This window comes from Oncorhynchus mykiss, chromosome 28 (genome assembly GCF_013265735.2).
Source record: "Oncorhynchus mykiss isolate Arlee chromosome 28, USDA_OmykA_1.1, whole genome shotgun sequence".
Classification (NCBI taxonomy): domain Eukaryota; kingdom Metazoa; phylum Chordata; class Actinopteri; order Salmoniformes; family Salmonidae; genus Oncorhynchus; species Oncorhynchus mykiss.
This window is the reverse complement of record NC_048592.1, coordinates 10196903-10210528: the sequence shown is the minus strand read 5'-3', so window position 1 is coordinate 10210528 and position 13626 is coordinate 10196903.

Sequence of the window (13626 nt, the reverse complement as noted above, 5' to 3'; positions counted from 1 at the left end):
GAGACGGTCTCCGGTCCGGGACCCGCAACAAGGGTGCCCAGTCCGGGGCCCGCAGCGAGGGTTCCCAGTCCGGGGCCCGCAACGGGGGTGCCCAGTCCGGGGCCCGCTACGAGGGTCCCCAGTCCGGGGCCCACAACGAGGGTCCCCAGTCCGGGGTCGGCGACGAGGGTCCCCGCAGCAGAGGTGCCACCAAAGTGGGGTGAGCCAGTGGTGGAGCGGGGTCTGCGTCCCACACCTGAGCCGCCACCACGGATAGATGCCCACCCAGACCCTCCCCTATAGGTTTAGGTTTTGCGGCTGGAGTCCGAGGGGGAGGGGGGGGGGGGGGGTACTGTCACGCTAGAGATCCTGTTTATGTCTCTATTTTGGTTTGGTCAGGGTGTGAGTTGGGGTGGGTATTCTATACTCTATTATTTGTATTTCTATGTTTTTGCCGGTTGGGTTCTCAATCAGGGACGGCTGTCTATCGTTGTCTCTGATTGAGAAGCATACTTAGGTAGCCCTTTTTTCCACCTGTCTTTGTGGGAAGTTAACTTTGTTTGATGGCACATAGCCTTAATCACTGTTCGTTTTGGTATTGTTTATTGTTTTGTTGGCAACATCTACTATTAAAAGTATGTACGCTCACATGCTGCACCTTGGTCCTCTTCTTTTAACGGCCGTGACACAAGGATCTGTACACAATTCCTGGAAGCTGAAAATGTCCCAGTTCTTCCACGGCCTGCATACTCATCAGACATGTCACCCATTGAGCATGTTTGGGATGCTCTGGATTGACATGTACGTAAGCGTGTTCCAATTTCCACCAATATCCAGCAACTTCGCACAGCCATTGAAGAGGAGTGGGACAACATTCCACAGGCTACAATCAACAGCCTGATCAACTCTATGTGAAGGAGATGTGTCGAGCTGCATGAGGCAAATGGTGGTCACACCAGATACTGACTGGTTTTCTGATCCACGCCCCTACCTTTTTTAAGGTATCTGTGACCAACAGATGCATATCTGTATTCCCAGTCATGTGAAATCCATAGAATAGGGCCTAATGAATTTATTTAAATTGACCGATTTCCTTATATGAACTTTAACTTAGTAAAACCTTTGAAATTGTTTCATCTTGCGTTTATATTTTGGTTCATTGTATAAAAAGCATCTGTATGCATTGTTTGCTACTAGATTTCTTAAAAACAATTCAATTGTTGTAGTTCTGGTGTTTGACTTGATTGATGGATGACTGGGTGCATTCTTAAATATATACAGAGTGTAAAAAAACATTAGAAACACCTTCCTAATATTAAGTTGCACCCCCTTTAGCCCTCAGAACAGCCTCAGTTCTTTGGGGGCATGGACTCTACAAGGTGCTGAAAGCATTCCACAGGGATGCTGGCCCATGTTGACTCCAATGCTTCCCACAGTTGTGTCAAGTTGGCTGAATGTCTTTTGGATGGTGGACCATTCTTGATACACACGGGAAAGTGTTGAGAGTGAAAAACCCAGTAGGGTTGCAGTTCTTGACACACTAAAACCGGTGCGCCTGTCACAATCTGTCAATCCTTTCCGTGTCCGGGCCGGGTGAGGTTTCCCGTGTTGAGTCAAATTAAGCCGCAGGCTCCACTCCTGGTGGTGCCCATACCTTGTTTTAAGGCACTTGAAACTTTTTTCTTGCCTATTTACCCTCTGAAAGGCACACATACACAATCCATGTTTCAAGGCTTAAAAGTCCTTCTTTAACTTGTCTCCTCTCCTTCATCTACACTGATTGAAGTGGTGACATCAACAAGTGATCAGGGGTGTGAAGGTGAACGAAAGGCACTGGAGCAACGACCCGCCCTTACTGTCTCTGCCTGGCCGGCCTCCCTCTCTCCAATGGGATTCTCTGCCTCTAACCCTATTATGGGGGTGTGTCACTGGCTTACTAGTGCTCTTCCATGCCGTCCCTAGGAGGGGTGCGTCACTTGAGTGGGTTCAGTCACTGATGTGATCGTCCTATCCAAGTTGGCACGGGTTCGTGCCGTGGGGGAGATCTTCGTGGGCTTTACTCAGCCTTGTCTTGGGGTAGTAAGTTGATGGTTTGACGTTATCCCTCTAGTGGTGTGAGGGCTGTGCTTTGGCAAAGTGGGTGGGGTTGTATCATGCCTGGTTGGCCCTGTCCGGGTGTATCGTCGGTCACGGTGTCCCCCGACCCCTCCTCTCTCAGCCTCCAGTATTTATGCTGCAATAGTTTGTGTCGGAGGGCTAGGGTCAGTCTGTTATATCTGTAGTATTTCTCCTGTCTTATCCTGTGTCCCACTAATTCTCTCCCTCTCCCTCCCCTACCGGAGGACCTGAGCTCTGGGACCATGCCTCAGGACTACCTGGCCTGATGACTTACTCCTTGCTGTCCCCTGTCTACCTACCGGGTCTAGCTGCTGCTCCAGTTAACAACTGTTCTGCCTACGTCTATGGAACCCTGACCTGTTCACCGGGCGTGCTACCTTGTCCTGGACCTGCTGTTTGCGACTCTCTCTCTCTATCGCACCTGCTGTCTCTAATTCTTGAATGCTCGGTTATGAAAAGCCAACTGACATTTACTCCTGAAGTGCTGACCTGTTGCAACCTCTACAACCACTGTGATGATTATTATTTGACCCTGCTGGTCATCTATGATCATTTGAACATCTTTGCAATGTACTGTTATAATCTCCATCCGGCGCAGCCAGAAGAGGACTGGCCACCCCTCAGAGCCTGGTTCCTCTCTAGGTTTCTATCTAGGTTCCTGCCTCTCTAGGGAGTTTTTCCTAGCCACTGTGCTACATCTGCATTGCTTGCTGTTTGGGGTTTGAGGCTGGGTTTCTGTATGGGAGTTTGTGACATCGGCTGATGTAAAAAGGGCTTTATAAATACATTTGATTGATTGATAGCTTTCACCTTGATTCACCTGGTCAGTCTATGTCATGGAAATGTTTTGTACACTCAGTGTATATGTTTATTCATGAATGATTATGGATACATTCTGCAATGAGTTAATCTGGCTTTGAATCTGCAACAGAACAGAATTGCTTTAATACAGCAGGGCATTCTGACACCTCAAATTGAAATAGATTTCACCTCGTTCATATAGTTGGCAGAAATGATAAGCGATTAAATATAGACTTCCAATGGGTGAAGGAGAAGAAGTTCTGGCAAAATAAAGCTATGTTGCTAATATCTTCTATAGTATGTAGGGAGCTAGCTAGATAGCTTCTTTACAAAAAACTAGCCTAGTATTCATGGCACGTTGTAAATAGCTCTGTGCTATCTGGGATCCTTGGGACGTCCTTACGCAATTGAAGTTGGAATTTAAAATAGTTAAGCTTAGGGTTAGGGTTAGGTAAGGGTTATGGTTAGGGTAAGGGTAGGGGTTAAGGTTAGAATTTAGAGTTGGGACGTCCCAAGGGTCGCGGATAGCACAGACCATTGTAAATATCTGACCGCTATTAGAATTCAGTACAAGACACAAGATCAAATGCATAAATAGGCCAACAAATATTAGTTCAATATATATGGAACAGTAAATTAAAATGTTCAATATATAATTTGTTTTGGACCAAGGTAGCTAGTAGCTAGCTAGCTGAGAGCAACCCACTGGGCACACACTGGTTGAATCAACGTCGTTTTCATGTCATTTCAACAGAATAAAATTGAACCGAAGTGGAAAAGACATTGAATTGATGTCTGTGCCCAGTGGGAAATGTGTCAGCTAGAGATGACGTGTAGGAGCTTACAGGGATTTATAGTCTTGCATGATGTCTACTTTGATGCTAATTAGAATGTTTGAATCTGAGAGTAAATAGATCCATATATATGCAGTACCAGTCCAAAGTTTAGAACACCTACTCATTCAAGAGTTTTTCTTTATTTTGACTATTTTCTACATTGTAGAATAATAGGGAAGACATCAAAACTATGAAATAACACATATGGAATAATGTAGTAACCAAAAAAGAGTGTTAAACAAATCAACATTTATTTTATATTTGAGATTCTTCAAAGTAGCCATCCTTTGCCTTTAATGACTGTCACGCCTGCTCCTGCTCTTCCCCCCCTGGGGCTCGAGGGTGCCAGGCTCCCCAGCAATGCGCACTCCTGCCATCATCACTACGCACACCTGCCTTCCCCCCGTCACGCGCATCAGCGATTATTAGACTCACCTAAACTCAATCACCTCTGTCATTACCTTCCCTATATCTGTCTGGTTACCAGCTCTGTTCCCTGCTTTTGTATTAATGTTCATATGTCCTTGTATCCCCGTGTGCTGAGGCTGTTTCTGTCCTGTTACCTGTCTGTTCCTATTAAATGTTTGACTCCCCGTACCTGCTTTTCATCCCCGGCATCAGTCCTTACAATGACAACTTTGCACACTTTTGGCATTCTCAGCTTCATGCGGTAGTCACCTGGAATGCATTTCAATTAACAGGTGTGCCTTGTTAAAAGTAAATGTGTGGATTTGTTTTCCTTCTTAATGCGTTTGAGCCAATCAGTTGTGTTGTGCAATTGGCTGTCATTAGGACCGCCACAGGAAAAGAAGACCCAGAGTTACCTCTGCTGCAGAGGATAAGTTAATTAGAGTTAATTGCACCTCAGATTACAGCCCAAATAAATGCTTCACAGAGTTCAGGTAATCGACACAACTCAACATCATCTGTTCAGATGAGCCTGTGTGAACCAGGGCTTCGTGGTCGAATTTCTGCAAAGAAACCACTACTAAAGGACACCAATAATAAGAAGAGACTTGCTTGGGCCAAGAAACACGAGCAATGAACATTAGACCAGTGTAAATCTGTCCTTTGGTCTGATGAGTCCAAATCTGAGATTTTTGGTTCCAACCACAGTGTCTTTGTGAGACGCAGAGTAGGTGAACGGGGATCTCTGCATGTATGGTTCCCACCGTGAAGGATGGAGGAGGAGGTGTGATGGTGTGGGGGTGCTATGCAGGTGACACTGTCAGTGATGTATTTAGAATTCAAGACACACTTAACCAGCATGGCTACCACAGCATTCTGCAGCGACACGCCATCACATCTGGTTTACGCTTAGTTGGACTATCATTTGTTTTTCACCAGGACAATGACCCAACACACCTCCAGGCTGTGTAAGGGCTATTTGACCATGAAGGAGAGTGATGGAGTGCCACATCAAATGACCTGGCCTCCACAGTCACCCAACTTCAACCCAATTGAGATGAGTTGGACCGCAGATTGAAGGTAAAGCAGCAGCAAGTGCTCAGCATGTGGGAACTCCTTTAAGACTATTGGTAAAGCATTCCAGGTGAAGCTGGTTGAGAGAATGCTAAGACTGTGCAAAGCTGATTTGTTTAACACTTTTTTGGTTTCTACATGATTCCATATGTGTTATTGCATAGTTGTCATGCCTTCACTACTATTCTACAATGTAGAAAATAATTTAAATAAAGAAAAGCCCTTGAATGAGTAGGTGTGTCTAAACTTTTGACTGGTACTGTAAGTCACCTTGTCCGAGAGAGATTTACACAGTTATCAAAACATCATACCAGGGAAAGCCTACATGAAAGACATACCTTGTTTGAAGTGGTTCTAAAATCCCCCATGGGAAAAATGTATGTTGAAAAAACGGTTGGAACCATTACCATGTTTGACCTCTAGATTTTATGGCTATTATGACTCGTGCACTGTGGGGCGCTATAGGTCTACTGCAACACAACCTTGTTTTCGGTGTTAGTGAGCCCCCTAGTGGACTCATTCCTTTACATGTTCATGAAGGGATCTCAGATTTCATAACTTGTTGCTGGAGGGTATCTCAGTTCTGCGGTCTGGCAGGGGCAGACCAAAGGCCCTTTTGTAAGACTTGCTGTCTCTGATGAACACATCAGAAAAGAAAAGAAAAAAAAGCCTAACTGAAAGTGTAAGTGAAGAACTGACTGTCGTCATTGACGCAGACACATAAGATACAGGCCGAGAAGCAGGTCACCCTTGCAAAATAGACAACAATGAGTTGAACAGGGAAGGGGAGAGGGATGACAGGAACTGTTAAAAAGGCCTTTAGAGACCACGATTGACGTGCCAACGAACCAATTGTTACACGGTGTGTCCTCCAATGACCTGGTTGGCACCCGCCTACTGGGCGTGGCTAATCTGATAAAGAGGGGGGAATTGACACATGGGAGCAGAGCTAGCTACAAAGAAGTGTTTGCTATGGTACTGTGTGTGTCGATACAACATAAACCACACACCCTTACCCAAAGTTAACTGGAGTGCATTGTTGTGTGGTGACAATAAAAACTATTTGGCCTGACATCCTTTGGCTCTGTTCTTGTCATACATCTCTGTGTTGTCCTTCACACATCCCTGAATGAGTGCATTGTGTTTATTAGAGGTCATCCAGACCTTTTCAGTTGTATAATTCCCTTTCGTTACCACATAGTAGTTTATCTTCAACCTCATATAGATTTGCAACTTTGCAACAATATTGACAGTAGCTGTGTTCGAATACTCATACTAACCGCACTAACCTTACTATTTGTGACGTAAATTGAGTATGTAGTATGCTTATTGGTCATAGTATAGATATAGTTAGTATGCCAAAAGTTCCCGGATGTCGAACTACTTTCGTCAAAATTCGAAGTATACATGCAGTGGACACTATTTCCGTGCTTTTAGGGCTCTAATGCAATTCTTCAGAAATGGGCGTGGCTTCTCAACGTTTTCAGATTTGAAAAAAATGGCAAAATATATGCAGTCAAAGTCCGACGAGAGCGGATACAAAACAATTAATTGCTTTAACTGATTATGACAAATGTTCAGAAATTAAAAAGTCATGACTTTTCAAATAAGTTACGTTACACGTAATGTTGGCTGACAATTTATTAGCTACGCTAGCCTTACTAACTGCATAGCATATCATAACAGCAGTTGCTTTTATGTACCGGTATGTTAGCTAGCTGCCTAACATTGAACTTGCCAGTATATTAACTATATTCTAACTACCCAAAGTTTATTGACTTGATTATTCACGTAATTCGTTATGCATTCTCAATCAACATTGTTAATGAAGTCACAAGATGTCTAGCTAGTCATTTGTTATGCTAACAAGAAGTTGCATAATAACAGCATCAACTTCCGGTAGACAGGCGAAGCGCTAGTACACTCAACTGAAAGGATACCATTTGTTTACAATACACTAAAATTAAATAGTAGTATATAGTATGTAGTATATACTTATTAAGTATGTATTAAGTATGTAGTATACAGTATGGGTATTCGAACACAGCTATTTTCTTCTAGTTATTTTACAGAGAATGTCACATGTAACCTACAGTGTATTCCATTGTGGTATCCAATAACTACAGCTTGGGAGACAAAATGCCAGCCACTGTTTTGATGACACAGTGTACCTGCATGCATCTGAGTCTTGACACAGAAACATCTGAGGGAGGAATCTGTTATTCACCCTGTGCTGTACACTCTTCACTTGAAAATAAACAGCTGATCAAGTTTTTGTGAACAGACTGCATTATGCCTTATACATTATACCAGGAATCGTGGTCAGAGGCAGGCAGTGGTCAAACACAGGTAGACAGTCAAAAAAAAACAATACCTCACGACCACACAAACAGAAAGAACTGAACTAAATAGGGAGCTGATGAGACCAGGTGAGAAACCAACACAGGTGAAATCAATTAACAAAAATGAAAGACAGGGCAAACGTTCTAGAACACAAAGGAAACAGGGCTACGTTCAAGAACACAAAGAAAAATAACACAAGGTTGACTAAGAAAAGAAAAGCAGATCCTTACACTGAGACAGCATCATTGGAATAATTCACTGGATACTACAATCAAAGTCACAAAACAGCTAGCTTTGCATGGACGTGTACGGTTACTGTGAACAAAAGGATAAGTGTTTCATAATAGCTCCGCGTTGTGCATTTTCAGAAAGGCATTGGGAAAGAAAGTGATGGACACAGGAAGGTCTGAACATGTGTGTGGTAAGTTATTCAGTGGTATCTGCCTGCACTTTTAGATTTTGAGATACAGTAATATCCAAGTTGTAATGCAGTAATACTTTTGAATTCTGAACGATAGTGGCTGGGATGTTCATCTAAGGGAGTATGGAATGGGAACAAACCGGTTGCATCACCTCAGGGCAGAAGCGGAGCTCGAGTGTGATTTAAAAAATACATTTTCAATGATGATGTACCAAAAACAAAAGAAAAAACATGATGTAACACTAAAAACAGGGCAAAATGTGTATATAATATGATATATAATATGATTTCAGTAAATCCTGCAATTAGTCTGAGCTGGTGTTGCTTATTTTATTAAGCAATGTACAGCTAGCTGTGTCTGTCTCAATATCCCCTTGATGGGCCCCCTGTTCTGGAACAGATTATTAGGTTGAACTATAGCTAATAAGCACTTGGGATTCAGTTCCTTGTGCTAGTCTACAGAAAGCAATATCAAAAATTGATGTGGTTGTGTCTGCTGCTTAATGCTTTATAGGTAGGTAGGTAATTTATGTGCCGCCAGCAGTTAAATCTATCTGTCTGTCTGCCTGTCTAGATATCACACCCTGACCTTAGAGAGCCTTTTTATTAGAGAGCCTTTTTTTATTTTCTATTTGGTTAGGTCAGGGTGTGATGTGGGTGGGCATTCTAGTTTTTCTATTTCTTTGTTGGCCGGGTATGGTTCCCAATCAGAGGCAGCTGTCTATCGTTGTCTCTGTTTGGGGATCATACTTAGGCAGCCTTTTTTCCACCTTTAGTTATGGGATCTTGATTTTGTTAGTTGCTGTATAGCCTGCAGAACTTTACGTTCGTTTTTGTATTTTGTTGTTTTTTTGATGTTCATATTAAATAAAAGTAAGATGTTCGCCTACCATGCTGCACCTTGGTCCAATTCATCTAACGAGCGTAACAGAAGATCCCACCACCAAGTGACCAAGCAGCGTGCCCAGGTGTGGAGGAAATCCTGGACCTGGGAGGAGGTAATGGCAGGGGACAAGACCCTGCCATGGAAGCAGGCGGAGGCAGCGAGAGAGGAACGGCGACGAGACCAAGAATCAAGGAAACGACGGAAGCCTGAGAGGCAACGGAAGCCTGAAAAAAACATTTTTTGGGGGGGAACACGGGGTGGCGAGCGGAGCAAAGGTGGGAACAAGAACCAACTCCCTGTAATTACGATGAGGAGTTGGTCACGGTTCAGATACCATGTTTTCCGGTTCTGCGCACCGTGCCTCCAGTGTGCACCCTTAGCCCGGTGCGTTCTGTGCCTGCTTTCCGTACTTGCCGTGCTAAGGTGAGCATCTGTCCAGGACGGATTGTGCCGGCTCAGCTGTCCTGGTCTCCAGTGCGCCTCCTCGGTCCAGGATATCCTGCGCCAGCTCTACGCACGGTATCCCCAGTTCGCCAGCACAAGACCTCGAGTGCGCCTCCAAGGTCCAATATATCCTGTGCCAGCTCCATGCAGCCGGCCTCCAGTGCGTGTCTCCAGCCTGGTACGTCCTGTGCCTGCTCCACGCCCGAAGCCTCCATTGATGATCCATGGCACAAAGCCTCCAGTGATGATCCATGGCCCGAAGCCTCCAGTGATGATCCATGGCCCGAAGCCTCCAGTGATTATCCATGGCCCAAAGCCTCCAGTGGTGATCCATGGCCCGAAGCCTCCAGTGATGATCCATGGTACGAAGCTTCCAGTGATGATCCATTGCCCGAAGCCTCCAGTGGTGATTCATGGCCCGAAGCCTCCAGTGATGATCCATGACATGAAGCCTCCAGTGATGATCCATAGCCCGAAGCCTCCAGTGGTGATCCATGGCCCGAAGCCTCCAGTGATGATCCATGGCACGAAGCCTCCAGTGATGATCCATGGCCCGAAGCCTCCAGTGATGATCCATGGCCCGGAGCCTGCAGTGATGATCCATGGCCCGAAGCCTCCAGTGATGATCCATGGCCCGGAGCCTCCAGTGGTGATCCATGGCCCGAAGCCTCCAGTGATGATCCATGGCCCGAAGCCTCCAGTGATGATCCATGGCCCGGAGCCTGCAGTGATGATCCATGGCCCGAAGCCTCCAGTGATGATCCATGGCCCGGAGCCTGCAGTGATGATCTATGGCCCGGAGCCTGCAGTGATGATCCATGACACGAAGCCTCCAGAGACGATCCAAGGTCCGGAGTCTCCAGCGACGGTCTGCAGTCCAGAGCCTCCAGCGACGGTCAGCTGTCCAGAGCCTACGGCGACGGTCGGCAGTCCAGAGCCTCCAGCGACGGTCGGTGGTCCAGAGCCTCCAGCGAGTGATCTGACTGGGGATCATACTTAGGCAGCCTTTTTTCCATCTTTAGTTGTGGGATCTAGATTTTGTTAGTTGCTGTATAGCCTGCAGAACTTTACGTTTGTTTTTGTTTTTTGTTGTTTTTTTGATGTTCATTTTAAATAAAAGTAAGATGTTCGCCTACAACGCTGCACCTTGGTCTAATTCATCTAACGACACGTAACACTAGAGGACTATCTGTTGCTCACTATCTGTTTGATAGGTGAGGCCTACCATTTCTGCAGCTATTCCCTTCAAAAGTCCACCTGAGGTTGGTAAAGGAGCACATCAAGCTTCTGGGTACTAATGCATGGAGACTTGCCCTGGTGATGGTGTTAGCTGGGGGACACCACCATATGGCATTTAATTGAGAGTGAAGGGAGAGCCCTCCAGTGGCTCCTTAAGAAGTGTGACAACAGATACCACACCCTCAACATCAAAAACAGGGGTGATGTCACTCAGGTCACAGAGTTTTTGGAGAGGATTAAGCTAATGGTAAAAGTGAATGGAGTGCTAAGACCACAGAGGAGCAGTCTGGTTAGGCAGATATATGGTTGGGGGAGGAGACCATGGAGTCGCCGCGGAGAACTAGGGATTCACTTATTGAGTTGTTTGACGAGGTGTTCTGTAGGAGAGAGAGAAAGTTTCTTGAAGACATCAGGAGGTTGCTGTTCAAACCAAAGAGAGTAAACAGCTTAACTGAACCGTCATACAGTGAGTATCCATATATTATAATTCTAAACAAAATATATGTCCAATTATACATTACTTATTACATTTATAGAACGTGTCATGTTGCGTGAATGGCCAAATGTAAACGCAGACATTTTCTGGGTGAATTCTCAATCAGTGAATTCTATTGTGCTGTGTTACCAGTGAGCTCGGCTGAACACGAGAGGGTGTCTGACTGACTGAGAGAGGGGACGTCTAGGAAGGCTGAAGATGTTTCCGGATATGAGATCAGTGAGTCCAGTGAAGCAGAGAACTAGGACAACAAGTAACATTTTACTAGGGGAAAATAAACGTTTTAAATCTTGAAAGTGAAACTTGGTATCCACATGATCAGACCATGTAAATTAATTTAGCTAGTTTGACAAAAACAAAAGCTGTATGTAATGTAGGCCTATTTTTGTGTGTGAAATTGTCCAATGTTGTTCCTACATGTACTGAGATGACATGGCTTGCTTGTGTCGTGTCGTGGAAATTCTTACACAGGGACACTCGAAGTCAATCTTGAATGAATCATCCTTTATTTGTCAGAGTGCTGGAGAGGTTCCAACCAACTCAATGCACCATAGTACACATGTCAATCAGGAGCTCACCCTGGGCAATCCCAGCAGTTGTCTGATATACGGCTATACACAGACAAGTTATATTTGCATGATTTTGCATAGTTAATTAATCATTACCGTTTTGTTTCATTCATGTGACTGACCAATACTGGTTCATAACATATGACAGACCAATGAGGGTTCTTCTCTCTAAGCTGAGACCTTGAAACTGAGATATCTTTCGTTCTCAAAACAAGGTCTGGGTGGACTGCCAAATTGCAGCTACTGATAGTGAGGATTCGTTCAGTCAGCCACTTGCATAAACACAGAAATTGGTTTATTAGAACAGCACATGAATTGAACACAGAAATTAGTAATAAGGAAAGCACAAACATGAAAATTCCCATTATACTTGTTTCAAGTTTCAAAGTGTACTGTGCCTTTATAATGTATTCACACCCTTTGACCATTTTTCTACTTTTTTTTGTGTGTTACAGCCTGAATTTAAAATGGATTAAATATAGATTTGTGTCACTGGCCTACACAAAAGACCCCTTAATGTCAAAGTGGAATTATCTTTATTGAAATGTTCACAAATGTATTACAAATGAAATGTTGAAATGTCTTAAGTATTCAACCCCTTTGTTATGGTAAGCCTATTTAAATTCGGGAGTAAAACTGTCACATAATAAGTTGCATGTACTTATTAATAGTGTTTAGCATAAATGTTGAATGACTACCTCATCGCTGTACCTCACACATACAATTCTCTGTAAGGTCCCTCAGTCGAGAAGTGAATTTCAAACACAGATTAAACCACAAAGACCAGGGAGGTTTTCTAATGCCTTGCAAAGAAGGGCACCTATTTGTAGATGGGTAAAACAAAGCAGACATTGAATATCATTTTGAGCATGGTGAAGTTATTAATTACACTTTGGATGGTGTATCAATACACCCAGTCACTACAAAGATACAGGCGTCCTTCCTAACTCAGTTGCCAGAGGAAGGAAACTGCTCAGCGATTTCACCATGAGGCCAATGGTGACTTTAAAATGGCTGTGATAAGAGAAAACTGAGGATGGATCAACAACAGTGTAGTTACTCCACAGAACTTACCGAATTGACAGAGGGAAAAAGAAGGAAGCCTGTACAAAATACAAATATTCCAAAACATGCATTCTGTTTGCAACAAGGCACTGAAGAAATACTGCAAAAAAATGTGGCAAAGCAATTCACTTTTTGTCCTGAATACAAATTGTTATGTTTGGGGCTAATTCAATACAACTCATTACTAAGTACCACCCCTTATTTTCAAGCATAGTGGTGGCTGCATAGTGTTATGGGTATGCTTATAATCATTTAGGACGGGGGAGATTTTCAGGATAAAAAATTAACGGAATGGAACTAATCACAGGCAAAATCCTAGAGGAAAACCTGGTTCAGCAGGCTTTCCACAAGACACTGGGAGATTAATTCACCTTTCAGCAGGACAATAACCTAAATCACAAGGCCAAATATACACTGGAGGTGCTTACCAAGAAGACAGTGAATATTCCTAAGTAGCCGAATTACAGTTTTGACTTAAATCTGCTTGAAAATAATATAATGTAAATAAACACATGAGAAAGAAGATAAACATGAGATTGTGAGCTATATAACAGGGTCAGTGCCATGAATAATTTACAACAATTTTATGTGGGAAGATGCACATAATTTGTTGAGCATTGTTGAGCATTGTAGAGATATTGATATTTATAACAGAAAGTATTGGCATACTCAAGTACTGTATAGTAGGCTATAGATAAATACAATGGTTAATGCAAAGTGTCTGTATGCTTCTCCATCACTGCATTGTGTATTTTTTTATTTATTTTTTTCTCCCTTTTTCTTCACACCAAATACAAACATAAACATACTAACAACAACTTACAGTTGCACTGAAACAATGACTACATCTCCTTTGCCCAGAACCGCATGCCTAGTGTCTGCATTATAAATAGCCACATGGCATTACATTTTACACATTTGTTTTTCTCAGTCACCCATGCTATTTC